The following is a 24,034-nucleotide window of genomic DNA, read 5'->3' on the forward strand; positions in this document are numbered from 1 at the left end:
TGATGAGTAGTATTTAACTGTCTCCACATCCCCATGGCCTCGCTCCCTCAGGACTTCACTATCAGAACACTGCCAGCACAACGGGAACATCTAAATTGGCTTGGTCTCCTGACAGCGACAGAGTACTATTAGCAAGCAGTGAAGACTGCTGACACTGTGGACTGGAGTCTTTTAATGCTACATCTAAATACAACGGTCAGAACGCCACCAGCTTAACAGAGTACTCAGAACCTCTGCCATGGCTGGACAATCGTGGTCCCACCAAGTTGTAAATCAGGCCTTGTTTCAGTTATTGTAGGTCCTCAACCAGTGTTATAGCACTGAGCCACACAGCCACTCACACCCTCACTCACCCTCCTCACACCCTCACCCATCCTCACACACCCTCACTCCCTCACCTTCACACCCTTACCCCCTCACCCTCACAGCCCTCTCACCCTCACTCACCGTCACCCTCCCACCCTCACATCCTTACCCCCCTTACCCTCACAACCTTCTCACCCTCACCCCCTCACACTCCCACACACCCTCACACCCCTCCCCCTCCACCTCACCCTCACCCCCTCACCCTCACACACCTTCTCACCCTCACACCCCCTCACTCTCACACCCCATCACCCTCACACCCCTTCATCCTCACCCTCACTCACCCTCACACCCTTACCCACCCTCACACACCCTCACTCCCTCACCCTCATACCCTTACCCCCTCACCCTCACAACCCTCTCACCCTCACTCACCCTCACCCCCTCACCCCTCACACACCCTCACACCCCCTCACCCTCACACACCTCCTCACCCGCACACCCCCTCACTCTCACAGCCCATCAACCTCACACACCCTCACCCTCACTCTCCCTCTCACCCTCACACACCTCTCACCCTTACACACCCTCTCAACCCCTCTCACCCTCACACACCCTCACCCTCACATCCCCTCACCCTCACATCCCCTTACCCTTCCTCACACCCTTACCCTCACATCCCCTCACTCTCACACACCTCACCCTCACCCCCACACCCTCACATCCCCGCACCCTCACTCACCCTCTCACCCACCCTCACCCACCCTTTCACCCTCACACACCCTCTCACCCTCACACACCCTTTCACCCTCACACACCATCTCACCCTCACACACCCACTCACCCACTCTGACCCTCACCCACCCTCACACCCCCTCACCCTCACACACCCTCACCCTCACACACCCCCTCACCCTCACACCCCCTCACACCCCCACACACCCTCACACCCCCTCACCCTCACACCCTCACTCTCACACCCCCTCACCCTCACACACCCTCACACTCACCCCCCCCTCAACCTCACACCCCCTCACACCCCCTCACACACCATCACCCTCACTCACCCTCTCACCCTCACACACCCGCTCACCCTCACACACCCTCTCACCCTCACACCCCCTCACCCTCACACCCCCTCACCCTCACCCTCACACCCACACACCCTCACACACCCTCACTCACCCTCTCACCCTCACACACCCTCTCACCCTCACACACCCTCTCACCCTCACACACCCTCACACTCCCACCCTCACACCCCCTCACACTCAAACTCACACCCTCACCTCACCCCCCCCTCACACACCCTCTCACCATCACACACCCTCACCCTCACACACCCTCACCCTCATTCCATCACCCTCACCCCGTCACCCTCACCCTCCCTCACACCCTCTCACCCTTACTCTCACACCCTCACAACCTCTCACAACCCCACACCCTCACAACTCCACAACCTCCCCCTCACACACACTCACACCCCCTCACCCTCACACCCCCTCACCCTCACCCCCCCACACCCTCACACCACTCTCCCTTCACACACACCCTCATCCTCACACACCATCACCCTCACACCCCCTCACCCTCACACCCCCTCACCCTCACACCACGTCACACACCCTCACACCCCCTCACCCTCACACACCCTCACCCTCACACTCCCTCAACCTCACACCCTCATACACCCTCACACACCCTCACTCACCCTCACACCCCCTCACTCACCCTCACACCCCCTCACCCTCTCACCATCTCACCCTCACACACCCTCACTCACCCTCACACCCCTCACCCTCACACCTCTTCACCCTCACACCCCCTCACCCCATCACCCTCACACACCATCACGTCCTTTCACCCTCACACACCCTCACTCACCCTCACACCCTCACCCTCACACACCCTCACCCTCACACCCTCACACCCCCTCACCCTCACACCCCCTCACACACCCCCACACCCCCTCATCCTCACTCCATCTCGCACCCCCCAACAAAATATAACATAGCATAACAAAACATAGCATAGCATAACAAAGCATACCAAAACATAGCATAGCATACAAAACACAGCATAGCATAGCATAACAAATCAAAGCATAGGATAGCAAAACATAGCATAGCATAACAAACCAAAACATAGGATAGCAAAACAAACGCCACCACATCACTCGTTAGCCATCACAACATCACTCAGCACCACCACAGCATCAATCTGTGCAACCATTTAACAACACCTGGTTCAAATATGTTCTCTCAATGTTTCAAGCTTTATTACAAATGTAACAAAAAGATGTTAACATTTCACTTCTGTTCTTGGATTTTCGTCACAATGAAATACACTGAACATAATCTTCACAAAAGGTATTTACAAATCTTTAAGCTATTGCCATTATAAATTACAATAACTTGTATTTAAGTATTAATTATTGAAAAAAATTAAAAGCCATTGTTATTTGTAATATCAATACATGGAAGTCACGTAAATACAACACATATTGCATTACAAATGCTATAGATTTCACATTTGCGAAAGTTATAACTATTGGCATTGTAAATGACAAAGCTATTAATTTCGAAAAACAAAACTGTGTAGTAAAAGTGTGGTCACCTGGGTTCAGTTGTTGAGTAATGAGAACTTCCGAATTTCATCATTCAAGCCATCCGGTCCGACCTAAGATGATGTATCCATCTTTGTTCTGTCCTGAATAGTGCCCTCTGTGTTATACCGGGATGAGATTCCAACACTAGCCAGTGTAATGAGTCTGGATTCTGTCCCTGGTCCCTCTAGTGAGTGTACATATTAGTTGTAACTCTCTGACACCTGATGTTGCTTTTGTGCTGACTGCAACATCAGGTGTCAGAGGCTTACAACTAAGATGTACATTCACGACAAGGTCGGACCGGGATGGCTTGAATGATGAAATTCTGTGGTCCTCATTACTCAACAACTGAGCCCAGGTGATCACACTTTTACAGCATAGTACATGTCCTGCCTAAATACCGTCTCCATGGCTACAGGGCCAGTTGCCTACAGCCTAGCTGACACACCCACCTGTAACATTTTGTTAGTTTGTGAGGCTCACATTACCCTCACACCAGAGCATGATATGGAGGGTCAAGGGGCTGGGCTTGAGGTACTTGCCAGCTGCCCTTCTGTTTTCTGTTGTCTATTCTTCCATTGTGAGATTGTCATCCCAGCGACTCACTTTTACGCATCACAACGGGAGTGAGTTATCACTAGGCACTAGCAGCGCCTTGCTTATCCCTGTAGGCACTGCAGAATTAACCTCTAGTGGGCAGGTCTCTATTGAAAATCCCATTATGGCTAACACATTGTCATTTCAGATAACACTCCTCACGCGTACTTGTGAGTTTTAAGTTATACTCTCCAGACGGGGCAATCTCACACTACACTTAATACTGTGAGCTCCATCGTGCACATTAACCATAACCTAGCGAGACTCTTTGCCCTTCCAAGATGGCCACCAGGCCTGACGAACATCGCTCGTTCTAAACCAGGAAAAGTAATTGCACCATATGACTGATACACGTGAGACGATACCCGGAAGCCAGCCCAGTCCCGTTGATTCCGGATAGAACTTTATTGTGACCCCACTTTGGTGCAGGACTCCCCAGTTCAAGCAGCAAGGGGCAGGTGTTCCAGCCCAATCTGGCAACACACTACTCGTAAGTAACGCAAAGGGATTGTGCCTGGGTCTTAATTTTGTGTAAGGTTAAGGGTTGTACTCACACCCCAATCTGGGTCGTCTCCTTACCCTATGGTGCACCGCCAGGCTGACTATTCTTGTTACGATCACTCTTTGTGGCTGATTTGCGGGCTGTCGGTCCGTAGACACTAGCGATTGACTGGACCACCGTGGTGAGCCGCAACACTAGCTAGTTCGATCTCTAGGGCTCTGACAGGCTTGGCGAGTTTGGCCCTTGTGGGGGATGGCCTTTAACAGCTGGTTCCCACGCTGGAGTCCTCATACCTTGCATTTTAATATAACGATGAGGCAGTAACCCCTTTAAGTAACACGTCCTGTCTGTCAATGGCTCCTTGTGTGTGATGTGTATTTCTGTCACCCATAGGACACCCGGTCTAGGTGTTCCGGTCCTGCTCCGAACACAAACTAGAGCATGTGGTAATACTGATTTAGGTGAGTGTCACCTCTACCTAAATAAACAGTGCACTTGTGGAGAATCTATCCACTCTTGTTCAGACTGTACACATGTACTTGACTTACACGAGGTCCGCTAGTCTTTTGATTTTATTTTAATTCTTTTGTATAGTTTTACCTACATGGTGGCTATCATGTACACATATCCCCCCATTGATAACCACTTAATTTCGTATAACCCATTACTGGGAGAGAGCATGGGTTATTGAATATTGGAGAGAGGACTTAGAACCCTGCAATGACTCTGTTGTGGTTACCTTTTGTATATTTTTCTTAGGTTACCTGACTTACTTGGAGAGACTGTTCCCATAGTAATTGACGTGGTAGGGAGCATCTGCACCCACCTTTTATGTGTAGATAGTGTGTCCTTCACACTAGGTCCTGAAGAATTGCTGAGGATCACTAGGACCGTGAGGCATGAAACATGCTGACCTACAGAGATGAGGAGAGCTGAGTTGAAGCTTGAATTCAGCTGGCTGCCACTCTTTGTTTGCTTTTAGTCAGGTGGATAGCCAGCCTGAATAAAGTTATATTTTGGACTATCCAACCTGTTTTGAAAATCACATCCACCCACTCACATCCACACCACTAGGCCCCTGACGCGCACTGCACCATATGGCCAGGCACAAAAGATCTCCACCAAAGAGCCCCTTTATGGGTGCCCATCGGGTATTGCAGCGCCGACCCGACGAAGAGCAGGTCCATATGATGAAGCATGACACCTAGCTTGCTGGGTGTGTCAGGACCCTAGTTCTGACAAGAGGAATTCCCCACCTCTTTTGTTCCTCTTCTCCCTGTCTCCATCTCTCACTCTTGCTTTGCCCATTGAGGAACTGCATACCCATTTTATGTATGGCACTGACTGTTTGTTCAGCCCTCTGGGGCTGACAAAACCAGTCATGGCACTCAGCATTTACTCTATGTAGGCTGCATGCAACCTACATAGAGAAAATAACCTCCCTACAGGCATCCGGCTGGGTGCCGTTAGCACCAATCACAACGCTACCATTGCAGTATTTTGATTGGCTTAGAGGAGGAGAGGGAGGATGCCTGCTTTTTGTTCCTGCCGGATACAGGAGAGCATGAAAGCATCAGGAAAACGCGGGTGCAGGACCGGGCCAGGAGCGGAAGCAGCACGGGACCCGAACCCCCGCACGAGTCCCCGCACGAAAGCCCCCACCCACCCCCTACCCGTGAGTAATTCGGGCTGCAACTGTACGTTACTCGGGAGTGGCCAAGAGACTTGGAAGACAAATGCCCTCTGATGTCAGATGTTTTAGGATGGATGACGAGGACTTTGACTCTACAGCTGTGAGGACCAAGCAATGCTGAGGAGGACCAGGATAAATGCACAAGCTGTCCCACGAAAGATGTTGAGTGCTGAGAAGTCGGTGTCCAGAAGGAGCACCAACAAACCTTTGCAAATGCAACTAATGCCGGAATTGAAGGAAGAGCAACATCGGGACCAGCAAATCCCAGGGGACTCACGAAAAGCAGGGGTGTCAGGGCAGGCCCCAGGCAAACAGGGGATCCCACGAGAAGCAAAGGTGACCCCCAAATGGACTCAGAGGCTGGAGGCACTGGAGTTGTGAGAAGACCTCAAGCAGCTGACCAAAAGATGCAGCCACGATGCACACAATGTGCTGAGACTGAAGATTCTGGTAACTGGAGGTGCTCGAGGTTGAGGCTACTTGGAGCCTGAAGATCTTCTTGGAAGGAAGGCAACAAGCCTTTGAAACTAAAAGTTGATGCGGTGCACAGGGTTTCGGTTATTGCAACCCCCACAAGGAATACAGGCCTCAAACTCAGTGAGAGGGCAGGGTAGGCCTCAGGAGCTGTCAAAAACCCCCACCTGCGTTGGAAAACCTTTCGGAGTCCAGAGGAGCTCAGGATCAGCACATCGGTCGACTTAGTTGCGGTGCCAGCGAATACAGGGGAGTGACTCCTTCACTCCAAGGAAGATTCCTTCAAGTGTCTTTGATGCTTCACAGGCCTTGAGAGGTTCCTGTATGATGCACTGTAATAAAACCATGGTAGCATTAAATGTGGACCTTCCCCCTACTTTTGGAGAAGCTAATTCACAACTGGTCTCTGTGACAAATACTCATCACTAATAAGTATTGATATGATTCAGATTAAATCTTATCCCTTGCATGTTGGGTTTTCCTGCGGGACATATTCAATTAATGAATTGCCAGTTTGCCCATGAGATGGCACCTCCCCTCAATCTAATCTTCACTTTATATTTTTCTGTACATTTTATATCTATGAGAGGAAAAAGTACATCCGGCCCATGTTTCTGAAATATAATTTTGTATAATGTCACCCAGGTTTGTTTTTGCTCGAAATGATCCCTTCCCCTTACGTAAATTTTTCTCTTGCATCCTATTTATGTCTGGCTTTATCAAATAGGAGATTGATTGGCTCATAATTTGCACTTTAACTGATTGTGGTACTTTCTTGCACTTTATATTATATACTCAATGAATTAAGCATGTTTTTTAACAGGTTTTATTAGCATTTATCTAGTTTTAGCAAACAGAGGACTGATTGGCTCATTATTTGCATTTTACTTTGCTTTGGTACTGTCTTGCCCTTTTTTTTTACTATATATTGAATAAACTCAGCAGATATTAATATAGTGTTTTATTTAAAGTCTTATAGATGGTTCCTAACTGTGTTTATCAATTGAAATGAGTTGGAATGTACCATATTACAAAATATGTATTTTATGAATTATTGCATTTTAATGATCTCATTGTGTAAGGTCGAATAAAGTTGATTATTTGAAATTGAATTGACTTAGTTGGGGATCCTGCGAACAACTCCTTCATTCCAAGGGAGATTCCTTCAGATGTCTTTGATGCCCACAGGCCTTGGAAGGTTCCTGTATGGTGCACAGACATAGACAATGCAGCAGAGTGGAAGGGGGACGAAGTCGAGCTCAAACGGAGTCAAGCAAAGTCCGCAGTGTCCAGATGGTAGAAGAAGTAGGGGTGTCTGATCTGAATCTTATCCCAAGACAAATCTAAGGACCTATACCCAGGTAAGCCCGTAAGTACCCTAGCAAAAGGGTTGGGATGATTCAGGGGACCCTCCCAGGGGTTTGAGCTGGACTATACACTGGGACACCAAATGTGCCCTTCATGCACGATTAGTGGCGCAGGCAAGCGCACCCACCTGGTCTCAATACACTAAATCCTGTCTGGGAGGTGGTCACGCTTTCCTGTGACAGGATGCCTATGTCTCTGCCTTCCCCTGCTCCAGCTTTGCTAAGCAGCAGGAGGTTAGAAATGTGTCTATGGTTGGCAGCAACCGTTTTGTGCTGTCCGGGGCTAGAAGGATGGCTCTGGGAACTCTGAGAGCCTAATGGAGGGCTCTTCTAGTGTTTGGAATCATACCTCCCACACCGTTTACCGTGTGAGGGTATGATTCCAACATGTTTGATACCAAACATGATAGGATTTGACGCAGCCATTTTCAAGATGGTCATTGGGTAATTACGTGGTGCCCCTCTATACAGTATAAGGCTGCTTCACTGACAACCAGAGAGAATGGACTCCGTAGGCTGTACGGTTGTCCTGCTCATGCAGGGGCACCCTCTCGCTTAGACCCAAGCACCCTGTTTTCAGGATTGCAAAGGCCTGCTATAGGGGTGACTTATAGGTTTTAAGTGCAGTAATCCTAGATAAAGGAAATGTATATGTTTAGTCAGTGATGCTAGCACCAGCTTACACAGGCTGCAATGGCAGGCCTGTAGTTTCATTTTGAATGGTCTCTCATGGGTGGCATAATGCATGCTTCAACCCATGGGAGACCTCCGGGGTACCTATACCCTGGGTACCTTAGTACCATATACTAGGGACTTATAAGGGCACCCCAGTATCCAATCTGGGATGTACCTAAGTACTAAACAGAACAATTCAGGGAGAAAGCAGATGGACTGAATTTCTGAATGGAAGGATCTCAGTTCGACTAGTGTAAACAGAGCTTAGCACCAGGCAAAAAGTGGTGGTAACATAGAAGGAGATCATGCTGCTCCTCCGCCTCCCAGGTACTCTCAGAGTTGCGCTGGCTTCCAGTCTTGCAGAGGACACAATTCAATGCACTGTGTATAGTGTTCAAAGCCCTGCACGGCCATGGACCAAATCATTGCAGGAGAAGCTCATATGGTACGTCCCTCCCCGAGCGCTTCGCTCCTTATAGGCCAATCTGGTAAAGGTGCCCAGAGTCAGGAAAGTTACATCAGGAGGCAGGCCTTTTAGTACGGCAGCCTCGTGCCTCTGGAACAGACTTCCACCTGATATCAGACAAATAGACAGCATCCTTGTTGTACCGCTTTGGCCGCCATAAGTGTGGCAGGGTATGCTCAGACGTGAGTCCCTTGCTCACTTTGCCACTGGATTCAAGCAAGCCGGGCTGAAGACGGCTGTAATGCCAGAAACCGGTCCTCGGCAGCTTGTTTCCGGTCCAGGGAAGGCATGGCTTGGCAGTTCGGGCTGGACTGTTCCCATGAGGCACAGGGTCAGACTGATTTGCATATAGCCATGTCTGAACTGGGGTGGCAGAGTGGGCTAAAGAACGGTGATGGATCAAAACCTGATCTTTTGACTGGGTGTGAGTGTTTGATTGGTTCAGATGCTCCATCTATCACCACCCCCTTTTGTACCGCTTTGGCCGCCATAAGTGTGGCAGGGTATGCTCAGACGTGAGTCCCTTGCTCACTTTGCCACTGGATTCAAGCAAGCCGGGCTGAAGACGGCTGTAATGCCAGAAACCGGTCCTCGGAAGCTTGTTTCCGGTCCAGGGAAGGCATGACTTGGCAGTTCGGGCTGGACTGTTCCCATTAGGCACAGGGTCAGACTGATTTGCATATAGCCATGTCTGAACTGGGGTGGCAGAGTAGGCTAAAGAACGGTGATGGATCAAACCCAGATCTTTTGACTGGGTGTGAGTGTTTGATTGGTTCAGATGCTCCATCCATCACCACCCCCTTTTGTACCAACTTGGCTGCCATAAGTATGGCAGGGTATGCTCAGACGTGAGTCCCTTGCTCACTTTGCCACTGGATTCAAGCAAGCCAGGCTGAAGACGGCTGTAATGCCAGAAACCGGTCCTCGGAAGCTTGTCTCCGGTCCAGGGAAGGCATTGCTTGGCACTTCGTTCTGAACTGTTCCCATGAGGCACAGGGTCAGACTGATTTGCATATGGCCACGTCTGAACTGTGGTGGCAGAGTGGGCTAAAGAACGGTGTTGGATTAAACCCAGATCTGTTGACTGGGTGTGAGTGTTTGATTGGTTCAGATGCTCCGTCCATCGCCCCCCCCTTTTGTACCGCTTTGTTCGCCATAAGTTGGCAGGGTATGCTCAGACGTGAGTCCCTTGCTCACTTTGCCACTGGATTCAAGCAAGCCGGGCTGAAGACGGCTGTAATGCCAGAAATTGGTCCTCGGAAGCTTGTTTCCGGTCCAGGAAAGGCATGGCTTGGCAGTTCGGGCTGGACTGTTCCCATGAAGCACAGGGTCAGACTGATTTGCATATTGCCATGTCTGAACTGGGGTGGCAGAGTGGGCTAAAGAACGGTGATGGATTTAGCCCAGATCTTTTGACTGGGTGTGAGTGTTTGATTAGTTCAGATGCTCCATCCATCACCACCCCCTTTTGTACCGCTTTAGCCGCCATAAGTGTGGCAGGGTATGCTCAGACGTGAGTCCCATGCTCACTTTGCCACTGGATTCAAGCAAGCCGGGCTGAAGACGGCTGTAATGCCAGAAACCGGTCCTCGGGAGCTTGTTTCTGGTCCAGGGAAGGCATGGCTTGGCAGTTCGGGCTGGACTGTTCCCATGAGGCACAGGGTCACACTGATTTGCATATAGCCATGTCTGAACTGGGGTGGCAGAGTGGCTAAAGAACGGTGATGGATCAAACGCAGATCTTTTGACTGGGTGTGAGTGTTTGATTGGTTCAGATGCTCCATCCATCACCACCCCCTTTTGTACCGCTTTGGACGCCGTAAGTGTGGCAGGGTATGCTCAGACGTGAGTCCCTTGCACACTTTGCCACTGGATTCAAGCAAGCGGGCTGAAGACAGCTGTAATGCCAGAAACTGGTCCTCGGAAGCTTGTTTCCGGTCCAGGGAAGGCATGGCTTGGCAGTTCGGGCTGGACTGTTCCCATGAGGCACAGGGTCAGACTGATTTGCATATAGCCATGTCTGAACTGGGGTGGCAGAGTGGGCTAAAGAACGGTGATGGATCAAACCCAGATCTTTTGACTGGGTGTGAGTGTTTGATTGGTTCAGATGCTCCATCCATCACCACCCCCTTTTGTACCGCTTTGGCCGCCATAAGTGTGACAGGGTATGCTCAGACATGAGTCCCTTGCTCACTTTGCCACTGGATTCAAGCAAGCCGGGCTGAAGAAGGCTGTAATGCCAGAAACCGGTCCTCGGAAGCTTGTTTACGGTCCAGGGAAGGCATGGCTTGGCAGTTCGGGCTGGACTGTTCCCATGAGGCACACGGTCAGACTGATTTGCATATAGCCATGTCTGAACTGGGGTGGCAGAGTGGGCTAAAGAACGGTGATGGATCAAACCCAGATCTTTTGACTGGGTGTGAGTGTTTGATTGGTTCAGATGCTCCATCCATCACCATCCCCTTTTGTACCGCTTTGGCCGCCATAAGTGTGGCAGGGTATGCTCAGACATGAGTCCCTTGCTCACTTTGCCACTGGATTCAAGCAAGCCGGGCTGAAGACGGCTGTAATACCAGAAACCGGTCCTCGGAAGCTTGTTTCTGGTCCAGGGAAGGCATGGCTTGGCAGTTCGGGCTGGACTGTTCCCATGAGGCACAGGGTCAGACTGATTTGCATATAGCCATGTCTGAACTGGGGTGGCAGATTGGACTAAAGAACGGTGATGGATCAAACCCAGATCTTTTGACTGGGTGTGAGTGTTTGATTGGTTCAGATGCTCCATCCATCACCACCCCCTTTTGTACTGCTCCTCTGCCTCCCAGGCACTCTCAGAGTTGCACTGGCTTCCAGCCTCGCAGAGGATACAATTCATTGCACTGTGTATAGTGTTCAAAGCCCTGCACGGCCATTGACCGAAATCTTTGCAGGAGAAGCTCATATGGTACGTGCCTCCCCAATCGCTTTGCTCCTTTTAGGCCAATCTGGTGAAGGTGCCCAGAGTCAGGAAAGTTAAATCAGGAAGCAGGGCTTTTAGTACGGCAGCCTCATGCCTCTGGAACAAACTACCACCTGATATCAGACAAATAGACGACATCCTACAGCTTAGAAAAATGATAAAAACCTGGCTCTATCCTTGAGTATGCTCTTTGACATATTGTTAATCTTCTTCTGGTAAGGGGCACAGTATCCACACTCAGCTAGACATTTGTATCACTCCACCAGGGTACCCGTAGGGTGTTAGCTGTGCTTTATAAGCAATGAGAATAATAATATTAATAATAGATGTAACAGCTATTCCCAAGAAACTGCTTTCATTTGCTCAGGTATTAAAGGAGAAGCGACTGACTCACTCCCAGTATGAGAATCCTAACTGAATCTCAGAGGCATCAATGCCTAATAGGAGACAATTCATGAACTCCTTTAATACACATCTCTGGTGATTAATTTCTAGTTGCTTCAGGCCAGAACCAATTGGTGCTCTTTTCAGATCTGAAAAACCATACCATTGGTTGTTCTCTAAAATATTGACAGTACAGAGTTCACACCATTATCATAGGCTGTTTTCCTTTACCCAGTCCTGATGAAGACCCAGGGTGATGTTTAGGAATTACACAAATAATGGGTTGAAACGTCAACTATAACTACTGGTACTCCCTTAAACTGCCAAGCTTTGTTCATCTCTAATGTAAAAATGACCTCTGCTTGCACAGTTATCTGTTTTTTGGGATTCTCTCAAAAAGAATCTTTTGTGTAATCATTGTATCTGTGTTTATGTAAACTATGTCTAAGTGTACGATTTGATGTACCCCTGTTTTTGCATGTTTTCTTTCATATTATAATGTCTCCCAACAGTCCTGTGTTACCTTATGACCTGCTATTTTGTACATCACTTTACATTATATGAATGATAATATACCTTGTAAATCTAACACTATTGGCTTCCTATATTATTTTTGTCTTGCCTAGGCACGATTGATCTGCCATGCCAAATAGAATGCTTGTGAAGGATTAATTCTCATGTTAAATAAATATTACCTCCCCCACAGAACCAACTGTTGCTGCATACTACCATCACAGACCAGAACAACCTGAGGTGGAGTTCTGACTAAGTCAGAACCCACTTCAAAACCCAAGGTTAACCCAACTAATCCCGTGCTTCCAGTACCACCACTTGTACCTGTGCTAGGGAGTGCAGTTGCCTTAGGGGCAGTGGTAGTAGGAGTATTCTCCTGTGCTTTTGGACAATCAGCATCCTCTGTCCAATGGGGTTTCACCTTACAAAAGTAACACTAAGGTTTCTTGTTGCCTTTCTTGCATGTTTGTGACTCACCCTAGATGCAGGTTTTTGGAGCCGGTGGGAAAACTCTTTTTTATCTTTGCCCTTGTCCCCACCCTTATGTTGAGCTTTAGAAGAATCTTGCTTCTTCTGGTCACCACCATTGCTCTGATTTGTCTGCTTAACCCTGGTTCTGACCCATTTATCTGCCTTATTTCCCAAATCTTGGGGACAAGTCAGATCTGAGTCCACCAGATACTGATGCAAAAGCTGTTTCTGACAATTATTAAGGATCTGCTCCCTCAAAATCAAATTATACAATCTTTGATAGTCATGCACTTCACTGCCAAGTAACGAACCTTCCAGAGCCTTAATGGCACCATCCACAGATTCTACCCAGTCCTGGGTTAGTGCATTCTGGGTGTCTCTAAACTTAATCCTGTATTGCTCAGTGTTTAAGCCAAACCCGTCAATTAGAGCACTTTTCAAAACTGAGTACTTATCAGCAAACTCTTCTCTAACAGTGAGGAGCTTATCTCTACATTTGTCAGCAAAGGAGAGTCACAAGATAGCTGCCCACTGCTCTTGAGGGACCTTCTGAACTTTACAGGCCCTTTCTAAAGCAGATATCCATTTGTGGATGTCACCCCCAACATGGTAGGGAGGGACAATCTTGTTCAGGTTCCTATGTTCAAAATAATATTCTTTAACTATAGGGACATTGTAGCTGCCACCATGGAACTCTATTCCCAATTTGTTTCGAGTTCTCTGTACTTCTAGGGACTCTATGTCAAGGGCCAACTGCTCTTGCCTGAGCCTAAGCTTGACTCTCTCAACCTTAAGAAGCTGGCAATCCCTATCTAAAAAGTTCCCCCTTGTATCAGAAATGGAGGTCCCTACTGACTGTCCTGAGCCATTAGATTCTGCAGAGGAGGATTTAGACCTTCTTTGTCTACTCTGCACCTTCCCAGGAGGATCAAAGGGGCATTCTCAAGTCTACCTATGTTCTCCTCTGGGAGGTCTGAATTTTCCAGGTGGGAGTCATCAGTCTCCACCTGGTCAGGGTAATATTCTAGGTCAAAGAGGGTCTCCCCTCCTGGTCTATCTTCATTCCCTGCCCTACCGTCTCTTTCGTGTTCACCTGACCCACTGGTTTTCCTGAGGTCATCTAACAGTAAAACCTCTAGGAGGCTCTTTTCCCTGTCTTCAACTTTCTAAAGGCACACAGTGCTTTCAGTTCTTGGAACTAAAGTTCACTGTATCTAGTAGTGAGAGGGCCACTGACATCTCCCTTGGAAGACATATAAGTGTGGTGTAATGCTGCATCTACCTAACCTAGTGGGAACTAAACTCTCTGAGGTTGGTGAAAGGGTGTGCTATACCCTTAACTACCCAACCCTAAATTCAGTAGAACTCACTTATTCTAAGCTTGTATTTTATGTGACTAGTATTGGTGATGGTTTTTCAATTAATCAACACAAAAATTGATCTGGTAAAACAATGCAGGCTTGAATCCAAACCACTGCACACCAATCTGAGAAGCTGGCCTAGTATATTAAGTCCACTAAAGTAAGTGGGCACCTTGCACCAGTCCATACAATCCTTATGGTTATTTAAGAGGTCTTAGACAACCTTTGAAAGCTCTCTAAGTGGTAGTTGTGAAGGAACAGGGTCAAGACTGATTTGCATATGGCTAGGTCTAAACTGGGTTGGCATGGTAAGTAAAAGAACAATAGATTCAACCCAGATCTCTTGACTGTGGGTGAATGTTTTGATTTGTTCTGCATTCCATCCATCATTGTGTTTCTTTTGCTTTCTCACCCTAAGGACGGCGGGTATGCCCAGACGTGAGTCCGGGGCTCACTGTGACAATGGATGGAAGTTTGCCTGGCTGATGAGGGATGAATCCCCGAAACCTGTCTTAGAATGCTTGTTTCTAGTCCAAGGAGGACCTGGCATGGCACTTCGGGCTGGACTTTTCCCATGATGAACACGGTCAAGACTGATTTGCTTATGGCTGGGTCTAAACTGGGAGGGCATGGTGAGCAATAGAATGATGAATTTAACACAGATCTCCTGACTGGGGTGAGTCTTTGATTTGTTCTGCATTCCATCTGTCATTGTGTGTCTTTTGCTTTCTTGTCCTAAGTGCAGCAGTTATGACCAGATGTGGGTCCCGGGCTCACTGTGCCACTGAATTCAAGCTAGCCTGTCTGATGGGGGTGAAACCCCGAAACCGGTCCTAGGATGCTTGTTTCCATCCAGAGAGGACCTGGAATGGCAGTTCGATCTGGACTGTTCCCAAGGGGAACAGGGTCAAGACTGATATGCACAGGGGTGGGTATAAACTGGGCCGGCATGGTGAGCAAAAGACAATGGATTTAACCCATATCTCTTGACTGGGGTGAATGTTTTGATTTGTTCTGCATTCTGTTCATCATTGTGTGTCTTTAGGTGCCAATACAGACACACATTGGAGTGACTGTGATTGCTTTGGATTTGTCAATTATATCCATCTCATAGCTTACTGTCACCCCTCGAATCCGTGCAGTAGTGTAACTAATTAATTCATGTTCTAACATTCTGCTGACCAGGTCCTTAGTAATGACCATACTAGATTACTGCAATTTGGTAGAAAAATGCCTTTCTTGCAAAGGATGCCCAACTAGGGCGGCTAGATTGGTGCTCAATCTAAAACAGTTTAACTAAAATGAGCCTGAGATGCACACACACCACCAACTCTCTATGACACCCAAGAATAAGTTCAAGGTTCTGTAGATTATGCACAAGACATTCTGGAAAATAAACCCACTTTCTCTTTCTAGTATAGTCCTTCAGTACATCCCTGCTTTGTACCTCCGATCTACCAAGTTATATTTAATTCCACAATCAGAAGTCAAATACTTGAACATGGGCCAGGCCTCTTCAACAAACCAACTTCATTTTCTGAAAGATACTGAAATCTGAACTGTTTAAGGCATTATTGGATTTATCTTCAGGTGTTCTCTATGATTGTTTTTGGTACTTAGATTTCTGTTTGAGTTAGAGAGGTCTGTCTCTCTGTTTGCTGGATGTGATGTTTACATTCTGTTTAAAATCTGTTGATTTTGCCATTCTTGGAGTGTTTGTGCCCGACTTCACATTTTAAGCCCTGTGCAAATTGTGTTTGGACACAGAATTTTCCCATGCAAATTTTTGCAGAAACGTAATGTCCAAATTTCGTTTTTGCCGTGCAGTAAAACTATAACATCATGTCCCCTCTAATTCTTTTTCTGGGAGGTTATACCTCCCAGTATTTTTGAATGACCTTTTGGGAAGGGTAATTTATTGTACTGAACATTTATTTAGAGTAGGTACAATGCTTACGTTTTGAAAGAATGAGCGCTGGGGCCAAAAGCTCTTCTCAGAACCTTGCAGCAGGTGCAATTAAATGTCAGCACCCAATACCAAGCTAGGTTGGTCTTGAATTCACCTCATGCTCTTTTAATCCACTGCCCAACACTCCCTAGACCTTTCTCTTGCAGGTTCCCACGTCTCCTTTTTAAGATGAGTTTTCTGTCTTTCTTATCCTCCATCTCTCTGCTTGGGTAATTTTTTTTTCTTCTCTTGCACTCTGTGAATGTCTGATGCTAAAAAATAAGGCCCACATTTACTAACAAGTCATGAAATGCAGCAAGACAACTTGCTTCTCTGCGTGAGAGAGAGAGGGAGAGAGAGAGAGACCAGAAATTTGCCATATCTACACCCATAATAGGGCCTAAGATATGTCACAATCTTGTTCTTCCCCTGACTAATACCACTGTAGGTACCCTTATACTATTGTGCAAGGGTGCCTGTGTTAATGGCATGCTCGGTTTTTTGTATAAAGGGATGCCTTCTTGCACAAAAACTATTCTCAGAGGCATTTTCTGATTTCTATGTGTGCTGCAGAATGCAGCACACATAGGAAGTGCAAATAATGATGAGGAATACAAATATTTTTCCTCGATACGCCTCAGTTGGGATGGCGTAACAGTTTGACCATTCCCAGATCTACTATTCTTAGTATATCTCGGAATGTACCAAAATCCATGGGGCATATTATCAGGAAACGAAGTTAAAATTATCGCCGCTTTAGCGGCAGGAAACTGCCGCTAAAGCGGCGATAATGGGCTTGATATTATGCCCTTATGAATGACCATAAAAGCCCATGTCCTGGTGTGAACATTGACTTCTATTGGAATTCTCAAGGGCATATTAACAAGCCATTATCGCCACTTTAGCGGCATTTTCCTGTCGCTAAAGAGCCGATAATTTTAATTTCGTTCTTGATAATATGCCTCTAAAAGTATATATGTGGGAACGACCATACTCCATTCATGGAACACCTTGCATTATTCTAGATTTACTAGTTTTACATTATTCTTGGTTTACTAAGCCATGCAGAGTTACACAAGGTGGTTCTGCGTGACTTAGTACATCTGACTTGTGGGCCTGCATTGCCTTGTCTGATGCAAGGGCAATGCAATCATGCTCTTCAGAAATCTGGGTCTATGTTCCGGTCCTAAGAAATGAGTGTTGCTGGCCCCCTCCGTCAACCACATGCTCAAAGTAAGCACTGGAGTAGAATTTCCCTGATAGAGTCACAAAGTGCTTCACTTTGCATTAGGCTTCTGTCCACCCTCTTTAAGGGCTTGATGTATCAAAATTAAATCAAATTTCGAAATAGCGAGTAACACCTAATTGCTATTTAGAATTTGCAAAATGCTATTTTCTGTGCAATCAGTGTCTTAAAAACCGATTTCTTAGTAATCGTTATTTAAGAATACTAAATCAGAATTTAGAAATCAGCATCATTCGCAAATATTGAATGTCACTGTTTCTCATATTTATGACATCACAGATTCTAAAATAGGCCTGGGAAGAGTGCATTTGTGTACATGGGAGACGTTTTGTCAAAGGTAGAAGGAAGAATCCATTGCCATCCACCCCCATCATGCATCATGGCTAGCCGAAATTCCCAGTGTGAAGGGAGTAAGAAGAACAAAACAACATTTAGCAACCAAAAACTTAGATTATTGACAGTAGAATTTGTTATTGAAAATTATAACATTTTTGGTCTGTGTACAAAGAAGAGGGACAGTGGGGCTTTTTCCACTCGCATAGGAGTGGGAGGTCCAGCATAAATGGGGGCCCCCGTCACAATGTCCAAAAAGATGTTATGCCGTTCCTCTAGTAGCAGACTCACAGGTTCAACAAGAGGCTGCGTCCCACTATGCCCACTTTAGGTCTATTGTTGGGAATCCATTTGTTGGATTGTAATGCCCTCACACACCCTTTCAGGTGTCATGCTTCATCATATGGGCTACTCCTCGTTGGGTCAGCGGTGCAATACCCAATGGGCTCCCTCGAAAGGGGCACTTTATCGGAGATCTTTTATCCAACAGCCGTAAGGTGAAGTGCGGGTATGGGGCCAGAACCGTGTAGATGTGTAGTGGTGAATTTTAAATAGGATTGGGAGTACCTAGTATGAATTGATGTATTCTGGGGGCCTCCTATCCTAGTTAAAAATGGTGAACAAGGCACTCATCCGAGTGTTATGTCTCGTGGTGGAGTGTACTTTGTTAAAAATTGTTGGTCAACATGTTTCTCGCTTCCAGTAAAGTATACTAGCGATTCTTCAGGACCGGGAATAAGCACCATCTACACTTAATGTTAATACTATGAAAATTACTCACAATACAATTTATCACATGCAAAATTTACCTGATATGATCTGGATCTACCAAATTCAGTAAATTCCCCAGGCATCAACAGTAACCGGGGGGTCACGCATAAGGCTTAGCTCCTATGTGTGCAAGAGGTTAACAGCATTATGTTACACCCACGACCTGCCCTATCCACCGGGTCTGGTCTGTCTTCTGCAACTGTTTTTGGAGGCTACCAAATGACAAATGTGGTCATTTATTCAGCAGAGGATAAATGTGGTTGCCCTGACATACAGGAGTGTGGAAGAAATCTGAAAAAGATGGTATGATGCAGGTTTGTGCACAAAGGAAAGACGTGCAGTTAAAAGACAAGATGCTTCACATATTGGAGGAGGGCCAAGTACTGAACCTCCAGCGACACCTCTGGAACAACTAATTGAATCTACTCTCCAGTTAGAGACAGTGATAGCTGTCAATACCATTGACACATCTGTAAGCACTCCAAGTTCCAAAGGAATTTTTCAAATCGTATGTGCTTTATGATTTAAAAAAGGTAACATACCTATATATGTGTAACAGATCATACATACATGCAAATCATTCAATGACGCATATATTATTTAAAATGTGTAAAAGAAATGTTTTAATGCAGTGGACATTTTATGTAGCATATTGCAATGTATTGTGGCCCATTTAGTCAAGATTATTAGATAGAATATTTGCTCTTGAAGCAAGCTAGTTTACAGTTAATCATATTTGATGTGTAGTGAAACCTTTCAATTGTTTATTAGTCAATCAAGGCAACATGTGCTATATGCAACATTACTGATTACTATTGAGCATATACTTTTTTCACATCTGAAATTATTGAGTAGTAACCACAAAGACACGGTAAACATGGTGAATGTGTAATTAAAACGAATGTACTTACACATTGCAATGACATCGCACCCCTCTCCTTTCTATTTGATTCTGCCATTGGTGATGCATCACAGGACCCAAACCAACCAACAACAAGAGAACAAGATAGCTCTGCTCCACAGGCAAGCCACTGAAGTGATACAAGCAAGGAAAGTGGACTTGTCCCTCAAGAGGAGCCGACTGATATAGAATAGGAAAGCTGACATGTAGTATGCTCTGCTACTAGTACAGCAACTACTGCGATCCAAACCATTGTGAGATAGGCACAGAAATTATTTTAACACGTAGCATGCTAGCTGCATGTAGTAGTATAGGAAGCACTCAGGGTAGCACAAGATCGACCCAAGCAGTACTTGGCACACCTTCACTTCCTGATTTTCAAAGAATTAAAAAAAAGATGTTAAGGGTGCCGGAAGAAAACAACAAAAGGCCCTATGTCAAAATAATCGCAATGTTAGTGGCTTAAAAGACACAATGTATGAAGGCGTTGCAGTAGTGACTCAAAGCTTACATTTAAATTTGCCGGCCATAGACCACACTGAATGAGGGATTTGCCGTTCCATACAACAACAAGAAACTATGTGTAGATCTGTGGATCGATTTAAAAATGCAACACTTTCTATGCCAACATACAACCAAATTGCAGGTTATGGCCGAAAAAAACCTATGGAGTTATAAAATAGTGTATGCCATATTAAAAAAGTCCATGAGGACTTACAAACCACAATGTCACTATTCGAAGGCCATTCTCACCAGATGACAGTCATGGTGTCCAGCACTGCAGCACAGCAGTGACAGATGCTAATGGGCAGGAGTAGGGAGAACGACTTAAAGCAACCACATCAGACCACTGGCAAAGGGGAAAAATACTACATTGTGAATTGTTTAAAATGTTTGAGCAATTTCTTGTTCTTCTGAATGACAAATTTCATGTGACGAAAAAAATATGAATTACTTTAGGACAATTTCCTGTTCTTCATATTCTTCATCTGTGGAGGAAAAGTGTGTTACTCTAATACAGTAGAATTATCAACATCAATATTTTTAGTATTCTTCTTTTAATGCTTACCTTAAAAATAATTAATTGTAATGTCAGCTGGTTGCCCTGCCCTTTGCTGCCATGGTTAACCTTGTGCTAGTTGTGTTGGGGAAACAGTGGATCTTCATTAGAACTATCAACCTCAGGTTTAAATGTTAACCCCTTTTTTATTGCTATATTGTGCAGAATTGTGCGGGTAGCTATCATTTGGCAGCTTATTTCAGGTGGGTTCTCCAATACTGCTCTGCTTTTCTAAAGGCAAAAAACCTCCCCCTCATACTTTCACAAGTGTGCTCTTCACTGATCTTGTTCGCTTATGTGCACTTTGTATCAGTTTTCTCTTGCAGTGTTTGCATTTATGTAAGTGGTCATAACCCGTGTATGAATTGTATATGAGCTGTTGCCTACATATAAAGAAAATGATCATTGTACTATAAGGGCAAGCAATGCGTACTTTATGAAAGGTTTCAATTATCTCATGACACATACCAAGAAGATAGCCATCGCCAAACTCTCCCCTTGCCAGCCGTTTGTGAAGCCCGGAATGAAGAAACATGGAAGAGTCATGTGTACTCCCAGGATATTTTGCTACTAAACATGTGATAATACAAGCAGCATCGCAATCTAGTTGAATATTCATTTAATGGTGTTTTTTTCGATTTCGATACAAATACTGAGTTTTTGTGTTCCTATTAACTTCGGAAACAGAGCAATGGCATGGAAATCAACCTTGGCAGCATTAGTTTTAGCAGGACTGCTTGGAAAAGAAACATGCAAATGTATCTTAGATAACATGGCATTTAAAAAATAGCAAACATCCTTGAAAGGTTACTTGTGATATCCCACCAGCAACTGCTACTATGCCCTGGTAGCTTCCTAAGGGTAGATGGTGGAGGGAACAAAGGGCCATATGCATGAACACATTTTCCCATAGACACAGAATGGGCAAAACCCTTTGATGCATCTGGACCAAAGCACCTGTATATATGTGGGTATGGCCTGGGTACGCCGTGTTTGTCTTCCTAAAATTGGATGAAGTTCATTAATAACATCCATAATAACCTGCCTGCTCAACCTGTATTTGGAAACTACCTCCTCCCCAGTCTACTCAAATAAAGTAACACATATCCTAAAACCCTTCCTCCTCCTTTGTCCTTGTGGTGCAGTCAGGATGGGCAGTCACCTCCAAAGACCATATAGTGCAGCCATTTTAAAACGTTGTAATGTGTGTCCCCTCCGCCCCTTTTATATTTTGCACCTTGATACCACATGTTTCAAACTAATGGTATATTGCACATGCAATTTGCATCTTTTAAGACTATTTGTTAATTCTGAACACTCCATACATAAAAATAGCAATGAACTAATACAGAATCGGTATTTAGGATTCGCGCTTTGATATGTTGAGAAATGACAGTTTCTTTGCATGTGAAAACCCATTTGCAACTGATTACCGACTCTTAATCGTTCATACATCAGGTAGTAAGTGCATGGCTTTTGGGTCAGTGAGTCTGCAATGATCAGTCAAAGGGAACGAAGACCTTGTTCGATCAGAATTTTCATCTAGTTAATTTGACATATAAATTTGATGTAAAAAAAGAAAATATGTCTATCAGTTACATCTCTCAAAATGGATTGCCTATCTGTGGATAGTGTCCAATACTAGTGACTGGTCCTTGGTCCATAAGTACTCTTTCAAGAGAGCCACATAAGAAAGCCATTTCACTTAGATAACAGGCATGCGACGTACTATGGCAGACAGGCTTGTCTCCATCTGGTGTAATTTCAGGTGGCATTACCACTGTATATCCAGGACTCTTTTATGTGGCACTGCCAGCCGCATGTGGCAAGGCACAATATAGGCAGATAGGTCAAAGAAAGATATTCTAATAATGGGTATCATTTTGCAGAAGCTTTATGTCCATATTAATGTTGCATCCATGCACTGAAGTCATAAAGTTGGGGAATAATTACATTACGCAGTTTAGCAGTACAAAATACACATTTCACACTATTTTACACTCAAACACGGCAATTTGGCATTTTTTATTTCAAATGAAGATCTATGTCTCGCGGGTGGCATTCCTGTTGCTGCCATTTATAGCTAAAATTAAATATTATGCCCTGAAGAAGACCATTCAATAGAATATGGAATCTGCGCGTCTGATAATAATATCGTCTGTAGCTATTTCATGCCTGATGATTTTGGAGAATAACGTGAGGAAATTACTGTAAATATCCCTTGGCACCAAAAGGCCACCACAGATATTTCTGTACTTCAACGGGCGGTTTACAGTACTCCCGTCACACTTCCTGGGTATGTTCTGAAAATGTTTGCAAGGCTCAGTAGAGGACAAAATTACCATTAAACCGATTACTAGTCATGCTCCATTCTCCCATGCATCATTAGGAGGTTTAAAGTGACTTCCTTATATGCTGATTGGCAAAATGTAAACCATGTAGGTGGGTTTAGAAGGCAGCCCTGCCACCGTTTTAGCTATGCAGGTGCTCGACACAGTTTATTGCATTCTGTTTCCCGGCCGCTTGAGCTTAGGCACGCTCAGCCGAGGCATACATAGCATTGCTGTGCGCATATCCTTCTAGGTAGCCTTGAGTGTCTTTGCAACTGCTTAGAAATGACAGTAACTGACGGGTGATTGATTTCTAGACTTGAAGAAGACATCAGAGCATGATATTAAATTGTGCATCTGAGTGCACCACGTGACCACTGCTCGTCCCAGCACTCAGAGCCCACTTCTTAGAGATCAAATATTATTAGTTTTAAATACAAGAATAGAAAACGGTATACAATAATAATACAGGAACGGTACAAAAAATACTTGAATAATAAGTATAAACTTAATGCAAACAGATCCAAGAGTACTTTACGAGCAACATTCGAGCAAGGAATGTAAAATAAAATGGAGCTACTGTAATTGTAGGTACAAGAGGGAGAATTGGATATTCTTACTAGGAATATTAACTCAAAATCATAGCAATCTAGAAATATAATCATGAATTGGTCTCAGACAAGCATTGTTAACCTATTATTATATAGGCAGAAAATGCTCAGTGTAAGTGACACTAATGATAATTTAGCATGCATGCATGTATGATTTTCCACAGTATGCACAGCAGTGGTATTACTGTTTCACCTGCGAGTAAATATATATATTCAGTTATTTGAGTGGCATCCGTCAAGGATGCGTACTTGCCCCCCTATTATTTTCCCTCTTCATTAACCATGTTGATACAACTTTAAGAATGATCAATGCAGACGCACCGACTATAGAAGGTAACCCTATCCCAGTCCTTTTATACGCGGACGACGCGGTCCTCCTCTCTAGGACTCATAATGGACTGCAACATTTAATTAACCAATTCCAGGTATTTATAGAAAACAGGAAATTGAAAATTAATAAA

The sequence above is a fragment of the Lissotriton helveticus genome, chromosome 2_1 (genome assembly GCF_964261635.1).
Source record: "Lissotriton helveticus chromosome 2_1, aLisHel1.1, whole genome shotgun sequence".
NCBI lineage: Eukaryota > Metazoa > Chordata > Amphibia > Caudata > Salamandridae > Lissotriton > Lissotriton helveticus.